Here is an 11,752-nt window from a genome sequence, read left to right as displayed (position 1 = left end):
GATGCTGTTGTACAGTTCCCTTACGCCAACTTTAGTCATTAGTGAGGTGGAAGTATTGGCTCCTTACTGACTGCCTACAAATGTTGCACACATAGAGTGTGCAGGTGTTACGCAAGACTCCATAGGACATCACAACCACACAGGACCACACAAACTCTGTAATTTCCTAATTTCTATCCAACACATTCTCATTCACAACTCCTTATATTTTGGAGTATGGTTTGGGGCCCCCCCCGCATCACTTTTTGAAGTTTTCGGTGCCCCTAACTCGTTAGTGTTTGACTTGTTGGCTGTTTCCATTAAATCAGGAATCCCCAACCTCCAGGCCACGAACGGGAACCAGTTCGAGGGCTGCTGATCAGGGGTCCCCAACTCTTGGTATATCATCATCCCCAACTCCATCCTGAGTGTTGGGGACTCTTATTTTAATGGGTCAGCCAGCACGTCAAAAAATGACGAGTTGAGGAAATCCAAAACATCAAAAAGTGATGCTCAGGAGACCCGAACCGTACACCCATATCTGACGAGTTGGGAGTGAGAATGTGTAGTTCCATCAGTCAGGAAGCACATTTTTTACTTGAGCATCACTAACGGTCTGCTTGCAGAGTCCATAGGATTTTGGGTGGGTGGATCTCTGGGTCTTACTTACTCTTACCTTTTGTAAAAGTTAGGGGTGTCCTAATCCAGGTCTCGAGGGTCGGCCTCCTGCTGGTTTTCCCAGAAGCTCTGTCTCATCTGGTGCTGGTTACCTGGATCAGGTGCGTTTGGCCAATAAGGAGCTTCAATGGCAGGTTGGTTGGAAAGCATGTAGGACACTGGGCCTCGAGGCCTGGATTTGGACATCCTTGGCGTTCCCTAAAACCTGTGATTCAATAAACGTTCATAAAAAAAAGTGTGCTTGAACATTTTTGCTTTACAGGCTCACCCATCTGAACATTTCGTCCACCTGTGTTCTCCGTACAGGTTTGCTCATTTTCACCTGCAGAAAACAACAGTCTCTAGTGTGGTGTAACCATGGTAACACCCTGGCCTTCTCCAATTAATAATTGTTATTTAGCAGCATAAAAGTTGGCACACACATTCTTTGAGCTACTATGTACAAAAAAATATTGTCCCTGTTGCCTTAATGAAGACCATTGCCTCTAATTCCAAATTGACCAAACCATTATGTTGTTTTTCAGAGCAACAAAAACACAGTTTGACCACAGCGGTGGCTCAGTCTGATCATTCTCAGAGTAGTCAAGAGAATGGGCTATTCAAATCTGCTGCTGCTACAGTTATTGTTATTGCTAATATTGATTTTTATTTACATGAAGCTCTGCAGGAAGAGACTCAAACACGAGCGGAGATGAGCTTGAAGCTGCAGCCATAAAAAAAAAAAAAAGAAAAAAAGCTGTGTGTGTATCCAAAGACCGGCCCTGTCTGTCGAGCCAAATCAATTTTGTCAGTGTTACAAGCTGTGTTATGGACAACTCTATCTTCACCTCTGAAATAAAGGTCTAAGTTTGGAATACCCCGCCACCCCCACCCCCCCATGCAAGGAAACATGCCCCAGCATGAGGTGGGAGGAGAGCGAGAGCTGACAGCCAGAATCTCAGACAGGGGGAGAAGTGAACGGTGTGAAAGCCTCTTAAAGGATTGATGCAGATGACAACTGGAAGATTGAAACTCTGCAGGCTGCCGTACGCAGCCGCATATGCAAACTGACACACGAGGAAATCTCTCCCACCTTCACGCCGACTTTAACTCCACCAGCTAATGAAGATGGAGGTCTGACTGATCAATAGGAAATGTGTCTTTTTGCGTGGGTGTGTTCCTGTTCGCGTTTTCAAGCTTTAGAAGATCTGTGAGGGAAAAGTTTTTTCCCATCACCTTTGCAGCTTTTCTGCTTTGCAGCACTCAACGGAGAGAAAACAGATGAGCACGAGTGTGGGCAGCAGGCTTCTTTCTGTGGATTTGTTTTTTAAGGCAGAATCTAAAAGCTACATTTGTGTGTCTCATCCTTGCACGTTTTCAGATCGTTTCTTTTTCACTTTGTGTCTTTGAAAAGTTAATGTCCTGCAAGTTTTCATTCCAGTGGTGGATCCAGAGGAGATATCACTCCATAAAGTCAAAATAGGATGAATACTGTATTTGCAAGACTGTCATTAATAAAATTTACATCTGAAAACCGGTTTGAAAAAAAAATTAGCGTGAGATTTTTAAATCATCTCACATTTTTTAATCTCTTCTAAGTTGTTTGTAACTTTTTAAAATTATTTTACTGTTTTAAACTTCAAAATGTACATGAAATAGCAAGTTTGTAGATTACAGGGTGTAACAAACACTTTAACAACACACGAGGGTTAATAAAGGTCAAATAGGCAAGATGCTGACATGTTGTACAGTTTTTAATTTTTTTACCCCATTTCTTCCTCTCTATGCATGAAAACAAATGTTTTTATTTAAAAAAAAAACAGTTTTTACTTAATGGACTTTTCTGTAGCTTTGTAGTAGAAATCCAGTTTGCCGTTACCTGTATCAAATGCCAGTTTCTTGTTAGTTTCCTTCTTGGTAACAAACTAAACTAGAAGTTTATTGCAAACAAGTGAGAGAGGAAAAGTGCAGCAGTGATCAGTGTTACTCCTCTTCAGGCACGTTTTGAAAATCTACAATGCTTAATTAAGAACTTGCTCCTGGACTGCAACAAATCTAATTGAGGAAGAAATAAATTCAAAATGTTTTCTCCACAATCTGATTGCAAGGTAAATATTCCACCACCCTGTAAGGACGTGTCAGTAAATCAACATGCCTTTCAAGTTCCAACCTCCACCCCATACGGCTAAAAGACAGCTTCTACTTCACTCCACTGTGGCTTTGGACAGCAAATAAAAGGAAAACAAATGGATTCAATTTTGCCTTTTTGTCCTTATTTGGCTTGCCGAAGTCTTCTCGGGACCAAAGTTGCAAATTTGCAACATCCTCTAATACTCTGTGAAGAGTAGAATTCCTAAAAGGGATAGTAACATCCTTAGTCCATCCTCATTAGCCCCTTTTCTCTTAATATTTTATTTTTTCCCTCCCAAAAATAATAATTTGGCTCTAAGAGGGTTGAAGCAGGACAACAAATCAAGTGCTGTATTTTCTAGAATTTAAGTTTAATTTTTTTTTTAAATAGTCAGGCTAGAGGTGCAACTAATTTGAGATAAAATAAAAACAAACATAAATAGGCTCATAAACTCATCATTTTTCTACTAACAACCAGTTGCCCTTTAAAGGTTGTTTCCTACTATAAACCACTAGAGGGCACTGTAGGTGTGTGTAACAGTATTTGCTACTGACAGCAACGCAGAAGAAGCACCGTAAAAAAAAAAAAAAAAACAACAACAAAAAAAAACATAAGCTATGTCCAAATTCCTTCCCTACTCACTTGCACTAAAGCACAAGTTGCTGCCCAAATCTACAATTCCAACATCGAGAGCACTAGAAATTTCCCAGAAGTCGGCAAAAAACTAGCGTGCATCGATGCTCACTACACTAACAAATATAGACCACAATGCATAGCGGTCAAACATTTTTTTTGCTAAAAAAAGGGTATTTAAATGTATTTTTTAATAAACCATCCACAATTTTATCATCAGAACACAGTGGAGTCACAAATAGATGTTTGTATTGATTATATTTTCTCTTTGTGGAATCTGTGAGGTCATATAAGTTATTTAAAAAAACTAAAGAAAAGTAGTGAGCCTTAGGTCCAAATTGCTTTTAAGATCCAGGGCACTAGATAGTTCCGCACTAAATTGTTTTTTTATTAGTTAGGGATTAGGGTGGGAATTTGGACATAGCCATAGAATCTGATCGTTCACCTCCTGAATTTGATATTTTTCTAATTTGCAAAATCACATTATTATTGTTGTCTTTATTGCTTCCTTCTTTGGACTAAAGTGGGTCAGCAAGTCATCAACCAGATACAGAGAGACAGAAGTATAGCTGAAAGCGCCTTCATTCAGGCGCAGCTTCTGCGGTATAGAATGTAATGATCGACCTAAGAAAAAAAAAGACTGATCTCACAAACACTTGTTTACCAATGCTTTTAAAGTGTTCTTCAAAATAAATTAACTTCATCTTTAAACATTAGCTGCGTCTTTCGTGTATTGTAAATGAGATATAAACCTTCCATGTAATAATAAGGATAAAAACTTGACAGTAGCTTCTCCCACATGTGGTAGAAAATGTCTAGTTCATAAACATATTTTTGGACAAGCGTTAAGTATCAAATTTGACGCAAGTCAAAAAGTGAAGGAAAAGGTGTTCAGTGTGAACGTAGAATTACGCCGGGCTTTGCAAATCTGTTCAGAAGCATCACAATTTCCTCCTAAAAGTGGGACTTTTACTCAGAAGCAACTCCGGAAAAATATGATAATTCTTTGACAAAGCAAGGAAGCACAGTGTTCTCACACTAAGTCGCAGTTCACCTTTCGCATCTGTTTCTCAGATTTTTTTGTAAACCTTTTATTTCTACAGAGTGTGTTCTATGTCCTTATTGGCTGCAGACATTCATGCTGTCTCCTGTGCAGAATATGTTCACCTTACAAAATGCACATAGATCAACTGTGTGAAGATCTTTACTTTAATTCTATAATACCTCTTTTATTTTTCTATGAAAGTTTGAACTTTGAGAGTTTAACAAGAGAGACAAGTGTCTGAGAAAAGTATTTAAAGTGTAGTGACGTCATTTATAGACTTAAAACATCTGTAATAATTGAAAAACACCCAGATATGACTCAGATTTTGTCTTGTTTTTAGAACGCAACTCCAACAATAAACGAGAGAACCTCGTATTTTGCTACTGAACTTAATGTGAGGTAACACAAGTGTTCTCTTTTGGTGGAAATCGTGGATAGAAAGTAAAGAGCGAGACTTCATTGTATTTCTGCCCCTGAACTCTGAGAACTGTGTAGACAATCTGCAATAGATGTCTCTCAAACATGTACCACCGACTGCATCTTTCTCAGGGAGCCAAGCTCATACGTTGTCTTGACAGTGATTCAGACTCCCCAAGAATATCAAAGAGAGGATGCCTTTAATCTCCGCCTTCCTGATCTACATTTGCCTCCTGCTCTTCATCGTCAGCATTCTCAGTTTGTCTGGATCTCTGGTCTAATTACAGGCATCTTTGGGGCTTTGGAAAACATAATCAGCTGCTCCCACATGCAAATGGGTTTGATTGTAACTGTTGTCATGGTTGTTAATCTGATTGCTGGAAGTTTGCTCATGACTTTGATGGACAGATGCTTTATCTAATTGTCTGTTAAGTATCTTTTGTAACAGCGTGTCTTTTTACAAATGGTCTTTTTGGAAGACTTACTCTGATCGTTCTGTGGAACAAACCATCTGCTGGATCGGATCATTCTGAGGCTTTTCGTCACAGCCATCTGAAGACAGCAAATCTGTTGCTTTAGTCAGTGCTGCAGCACAAGTCATTAGGATAAATTATTACACTTTCTCTAGTTCAAGTCAACAGGCATGGCTCATTAAATATAGTTCATAGAGTTCCTTAAAACTTTGCACGAGTAATTACTTCTTTTTTTCTTTTTAAACCCATCTGTTCTGAACAAAACAACAGTTCCATCCATCACCTGCACCATCATGCTTCCTCTTCATCTTCACCTTGGTGGCTTAGCCCAGAAATATAAAAAGAAAATAGCACTGCCCAACCATTCTGCATATGTTACAGTTGTCTCTCCACTGGTTACTCATAAACTGAAAACACCTGAGCCAGGTAATCAGCAGCAAGGAGTGCAGAGAGAGCTGGAAAACAGATGAGATTGTAGGTATTGAGGACCATGATAATAAAGCATTAGAGTTTTAATCTTTAACAACTGAGCTTTAGCTCCAGTGTTGACGTTCTTTAAATCGCAGCAACTCTACAACTGTTAATGCAGTTGGCGTAAAATTATAACTCAAAAACAGCGTTATTACAGTAAAGTGTTGCATATCAGCACAAAACTGCTTTTTTCCACTTCAGAATTACAGTTGTTCAATGAGTGTTGCTTTCAACAGTTCTAGACTTAAGCTCTTAACTTTGGAGCTTTAGCTCTTGTCTTGATATTCCTTTGACAACCAAAACTGTGAACGCAATTAACGTAACTCCATTCTGAAGCGAAGAAAAGCAGCCTTGTGCTAATATGCAACACTTATCAGTAGTGAAGGCTTTACGCGATCTACGTAAATCAGTTAATTCTGACAAAAGGAAAAGTGGCTTTACTAAATATGTTAGTAACATTTTGCATATTGGTGCACGGCCGATATGAGAAGCCAATTATCTTTGAGTCAGAATCAACTGATTCCTGGTGATTCCATAAACAGACAGAATTGTAGTTCAAAAAGGTTATGTAACTTATTTTTCATTTGGTGTTCTATAAGTGCACACACTGAAATAACGTCATATTCTTCAGTTTTGGCGAACCGCCTATAGATCTGCTACCATGTGCTACCTCTTTAATGTTGTGGTTACTTTACTGTTTTTTGTCGTTTTTCTGACTTCAGATAACATTTAATTGTTTGCTTAATGCTGCTAATATAGTGTCACACTTCTCAATTTAGCTCTGGACTTTTAGGCGACCTCACTACTTAGCCTCTGGGACTCGTAAATAATTTTTACAGAACTCCATGTTTAAAAATCCAACACCTCTGGTATTAAACGGTTAAATTATACAACAAATTTGAATTATTACATGAAAAAGTTTTCATAAAGCTCTTAACTATAGGACGGTGTCTGACAATAATAATGTTTTAATCTTTTATTTTATTTACCCTAATTAATATACGTTTTGTTCAGTTTTATGTTCTCTTTTCTCTTCAGTTTCCTTTTTTAGTTACAATCACATCTGTTTTCTGTTTAAAATAATTTGTGTTGTCGTCTTCCTTTTGATTAAGAAAACTTTTTACTCATCTGTACAATTCCTCTCATCATGTTCTACTTCAGTTATTTTTAGTTTTAATCATATATTTCCATTTATTTTTTCTCTTTTTCTATGTGTCCTTAGGTCCTCCACAGAGTTGACAGATTCAAAGCCCTCCAATCAAGAAGAGCGTTAAAATATACTTTATTCATGAAGATTAATTACTTGAACATTTCTAAATCTTTAAGATTATAAAGATGTTGAAGATTTTAATGGCCTATAGTAGCATTTAAATTCATATAGTGTGATTCTGATGATTGTTTACCACTTTAACAGCAGCAAAGCTTTTCTAAGAAAAGGAAGTTGTTCCATTTTTATGTAAACTTGTTTTATTTACCAAAAACATACTTGTTTTGCCGATTTATAATGTTAAGTTCCCCTTAGAAATGAGAGTAATCACGTCTGACATGTGGTCGTGTTGTGACTCGGACAGGATGCAGTAAAGATTTTGTAGGTGAGTCAATGTGTACATCTCTTCTGTATGACTGAGAAATATTGCTCCTTGAAACATTTATGGTCTTGTTAAGCTTGAAGTCATAATTTTACAAACTGTTGAGTGGTGTTTTGAAAGTGTCTGCTGAGTTTTAACACCTCCTGTCCGTGTCTCAGTTATTAGACAAGCTGCTGCTTTCATAAAGTCTTTTCTAAGAATAATGTAAATTTGAAATAGGGGCATATTTAATTACTTTGTTTTGCTTTCATGTAATTAATCTTTTGTTGTTGTTCCTCAAATAAAACTAGAGGAAAAAAAAAAAAAAAAAATGGTGTTGTTTTTGTTTGTCAGTGCGACAGTATTTTCCCCCCAGAAATAATGCTGTTTTTTAAGAGGTACATGTGTTCCCCGGGAGGAGACGCTGACTTGAAAGACTAAAGTCAAAGAGACTAAAGTCTCCTGGAGGCATCAAACACCACAGATTACGCAAGAGTCTGTAACACTTCCTCCTGAAGGATGTGGACTGTTTTTGTGCGTCTCCTGTTCATTGCAAAAGGCACCGTATGGACTCAACATCTACTCTGACACCAGTGCAGCCTTACAGCTTGTTTCATTATCTATTCATTTGAACAGTCTTTGTCTCAGCAGTGTGATCCATCAATAGTATCTAATGAGAGGGGGAAAGACAATGGTGTCGGATGGCTCTAACATGCTGAACTTACAGTATCTGCTCAGCAGCACTTTGTCGTAGTCCATCCCTCATTGTCTTCACTTCCTGTCCAACTCTCAGCTCCATGCAAACACAACACACATTAACTCAAAGCTTAATGGTAACTTTTATACTTGTGTGTTTCTGTTTGTTTTTCAAATCGAATATTTTAAACTAAATTATATTTGGATAAATCAATGTGTGCGTGTGAATAGGACTATGACTGTACAGCACTTTGGCCCTTCTAAGAAGGTAGAACAACACTATACAAGTATGTGTCATTTGTCTAATATCAAACAGTCTGACTTCACGAAAGAGACCCACATTTTTCACTTGAACTGCACTACCAGGCTCCTTGCACAGGGCTTGAAAGACTAAAAAAATCCATGTGACACCTGCGCCTCACTTATTTTCATCTATTTATTTTATTCATTTAGCATATTAACCATGGGACATGCCCATTTATGGTCAAAGTCAACACATATACATCTTAAAATGTACAATAAAATGCATTCAAACTCTTATTAGATTAAAAATATATTAAAATACATTTGTATTAGACACAGAGGAAGTCCACCAACTTTACGTATTTCATAGTTTTTAACTTACTAAAATATAATGACGAAATTTCCTTAAAAACTCCTTTATCTCTCCAAACATGCTCATCTTTACATCCTCTAGTCTCGCACAGGGAACTGCAAATAGAGCACGCTTGCGAGAAAGACGGGACGGAACAGCAAAGCCGAAGCACAAACTGAGAAAACATGAGTCAATTTGGCTTTTAGGGATGCATGTTAAAAACATCAAGACATGCGGATTTTGTCGAGCTTCCAGTGAACGGAGAGAAAAAGTTGGTTGCACTCCAAGGTTGGAGGTGCAGCTTGATAACCACATTAGGAATTTATATTGTACGTTTTCTAATCGGTCTGTATGAGATTTAGCGGCTCCATTCCACGCAACACTGACAAATTGTAAAATGGACCTCAGGAAACAACCCTACTATCCACGTTAAATTCATCCTAGTGCCCGGCCTTTTACATGGAAGCTGTTTTCAAGTTTGTGAAGAAAAAGTTGGTGATTAACACCAATAATACTAGTCGGAATACTAGTCTGTAAATATTTATTATCGCATCCCATGTAGCTTGTAGCAATGTCACCAGATTGCTGTCACATGACCGGTGTGGTATGAATCCAGGTAAGGCTGGGCGAACGTGGGCCAACGTACACTCAAATACAGCTTTCTCGAGAACCTTTCCGAAAAGTGAGGGATCAATATGGACCAAATCAATCTTTACTTTTACAGCACTTTCCATACATTATTTAATGGAAATACTTTGATATATTAATGTGTACTTACATACATTTACGTGTAGCATAAGTGTTCACTATGACCTGTCACCCGCAGCATGCCCATTGAAAAAATGTTCATTAACATTTTCACGTTACAAAGGTCTACAACCTTAAAATTTGCCACAGGCCACCTGCGTGCACCGTACAGATTTGACCATTTTTAGCAGCCCATATCCACCATTAAGGAGTCAAAGGTACAACAGTCCCATTTACGCTGCTTTGACCTGAATCAGGACAGTTTCCTTCTCCCTTTTTGATGCTGATTATGCGTTGTAAAAATAGCTTTCCCACTTTTCAAGGCCTGATCACTCTCTACTTCAGGATTTCAAAGCAGTTCAGATTTCGATTTTTCCACTAAGAAAAAGAGATACTTCATTGGAGTGGATAGGATTGCTTTTTTCCTCTGTAATCAAACATTGTTTTGTCCAAATCCAGAAAAATGTTCATTTTCTTGCAGCACAGACTGTCAGATACGGATACGGAGCGCCTCTGAGATCCGTATAAAGCATCCGGTCATCCTGTCTGTGTTTCGTTGGAAGCCGTAGCAGCACAATAAGATTATGTTGTTAAATCGGAGTGGATTATTTTAGTGATTCGAAATGCACTAATATAACAGTTTAAACCAAGAGGGTTTCTGCAGCCTGCTGACAAAATGCTTCAAGCTTAGAAAGAAATGAGTGTGGGATGAAGGGGGGATAAAAGTAAGAGGAGAAGGGGCCAGATTTTTGCTGTCAACCCACAGCTGAAAGGTCTTATCCATTTCTTCATGTGGGCTATTTTTACCTCCCATCTTAATCCCTCGTTCTCTAAAGGCAGGGGGTAGATTTTTTTCCTTTGCTCTTTTTTTGGTAACAGATGAAGGAAAAGCACTTTTCGGAAAAATCCAACCTAATTACCACAGTTATTAGTCATGTGCAAACACAAGGGCATGAATGCAAATTCACCCTCCTGCAGCTGGAATCAAATATGTGCGCGTGTGCAAATGCATATTATTACAGGTTTGGCTGTGAGTGTGTGTGTGCACGTCTGAACTCCAATCCAATTGTTAGAACTTTTCTATTTATGCCTGCATGAGTGTATTTCTGTGTGTCCTTGATCAAGGCAAACCAACTTAGCTCAAAGTTTTCTCCTGTCTTTCAAAGAGGCTAATCGCAGAATTAATGAAGCAGGCTGGGATAAGTTTGATTCTCACACAAACACACCCACCTACCCACCACAACCTCACATTACAATTTGGATTACAAGCTCTTTACTTAAGACAGAGTGAAGCACAAGGAGACAATAGACTTACTTTAATCTGAGGAGTGAAAAGCACTAATCTGCGGTTCTAATTCCTTTGAGCTGAAACGTGAAATTGGCCGACAATGACAGCAAAACAGTCAGAAGTTTTACTTCACAAGAAATTATGACTTTATTAGTTTTGGTCAGCATTAAAAGGGAAGATGTGTGAGGGGAGATAGCATTTTAAGAGGAGTAAGGATAAACTAAAGAAAGACAGATGTATTTATTTATATAATTATTTAATAATCTATATGTATGAATTATAACGGAGTTCGCACAGATCAAAAGAACTAACATAACTATGGATGTTGCATGGAATAATTGCATGTTATTCCAACAACATGGGAATACACTTGAACTGCCACTTGATTAAAACTTCAGTTAGACAGAATTTTTGTTCCCACTCTGCAAATGTTGCAGCTTTTAATTTAATAAAAGCTAATAGCAAAAGCAAATAACTTCTAATAAAGCTTCATTTTGACGTTGTTTCAGTGTCGCCGTGTGTAAATGTGACAGCTCTTTGCATGATAAAGACCTCGACTAAATCCTTTCTGCTGCTGCATTTTTCAGGTGTTTTTGCTAATTTAAAAAGCTTTCATGAAGTGGAATCTATTTATCCCAATGAACCAGTGCAAACCCCATAGTAGCACCCCTCGACTGTATATGAGAACTAGAAGGGGTTAGAAGCTGAAATCCCATAGATTTCTATTAAAACAGCCGTTACTCAGTCACTATGTTATTAGAATAACCATTCTTGCTCTTGGGCGGTACCATTGGTGCATAGATCTTTAGACAGTAGCATAGAGCTCTTCACATTACCGGTGCAACAAAAATAGAAAGCAATATTAGAGCTGTTTAGTTGTACAGCTTTGAGCCAGATGCCAGTTCGGTGGAGTGAAAAAAAACTACAGCATGGATTGATTTGTCTGCAAGTGGATGCATAAGAATGGAGTGGAGCATGAAGCTTGTGGCCCACCTAGTCGTATTTTCACAAATGCAAAACAATGCTCCTGATTCACAACAATTTGAATAAAG

At 38.1% G+C, this 11,752-nt stretch overlaps 1 long non-coding RNA gene across 2 annotated transcripts in view; it reads right to left on the bottom strand.

Moving 5' to 3' along the window:
- LOC112153490 overlaps positions 1–11,752 on the bottom strand; it is a 74,653-nt gene that overhangs the window by 13,281 nt on the left and 49,620 nt on the right. Inside the window, exon 3 of one of the 2 annotated variants that reach the window (XR_002920505.2) lies at positions 5,348–5,447. The exons of the other annotated variant lie outside the window; for it this stretch is intronic. This is a non-coding gene — a long non-coding RNA (uncharacterized LOC112153490). The remainder of the gene's footprint in view (positions 1–5,347; positions 5,448–11,752) is intronic. 2 annotated transcript variants of the gene reach the window in all.

Source organism: Oryzias melastigma, linkage group LG10 (genome assembly GCF_002922805.2).
Source record: "Oryzias melastigma strain HK-1 linkage group LG10, ASM292280v2, whole genome shotgun sequence".
NCBI classification, from domain to species: domain Eukaryota; kingdom Metazoa; phylum Chordata; class Actinopteri; order Beloniformes; family Adrianichthyidae; genus Oryzias; species Oryzias melastigma.
The sequence above is the reverse complement of the archived record's forward strand: the minus strand, read 5'-3'. Positions and strand labels throughout refer to the sequence as shown.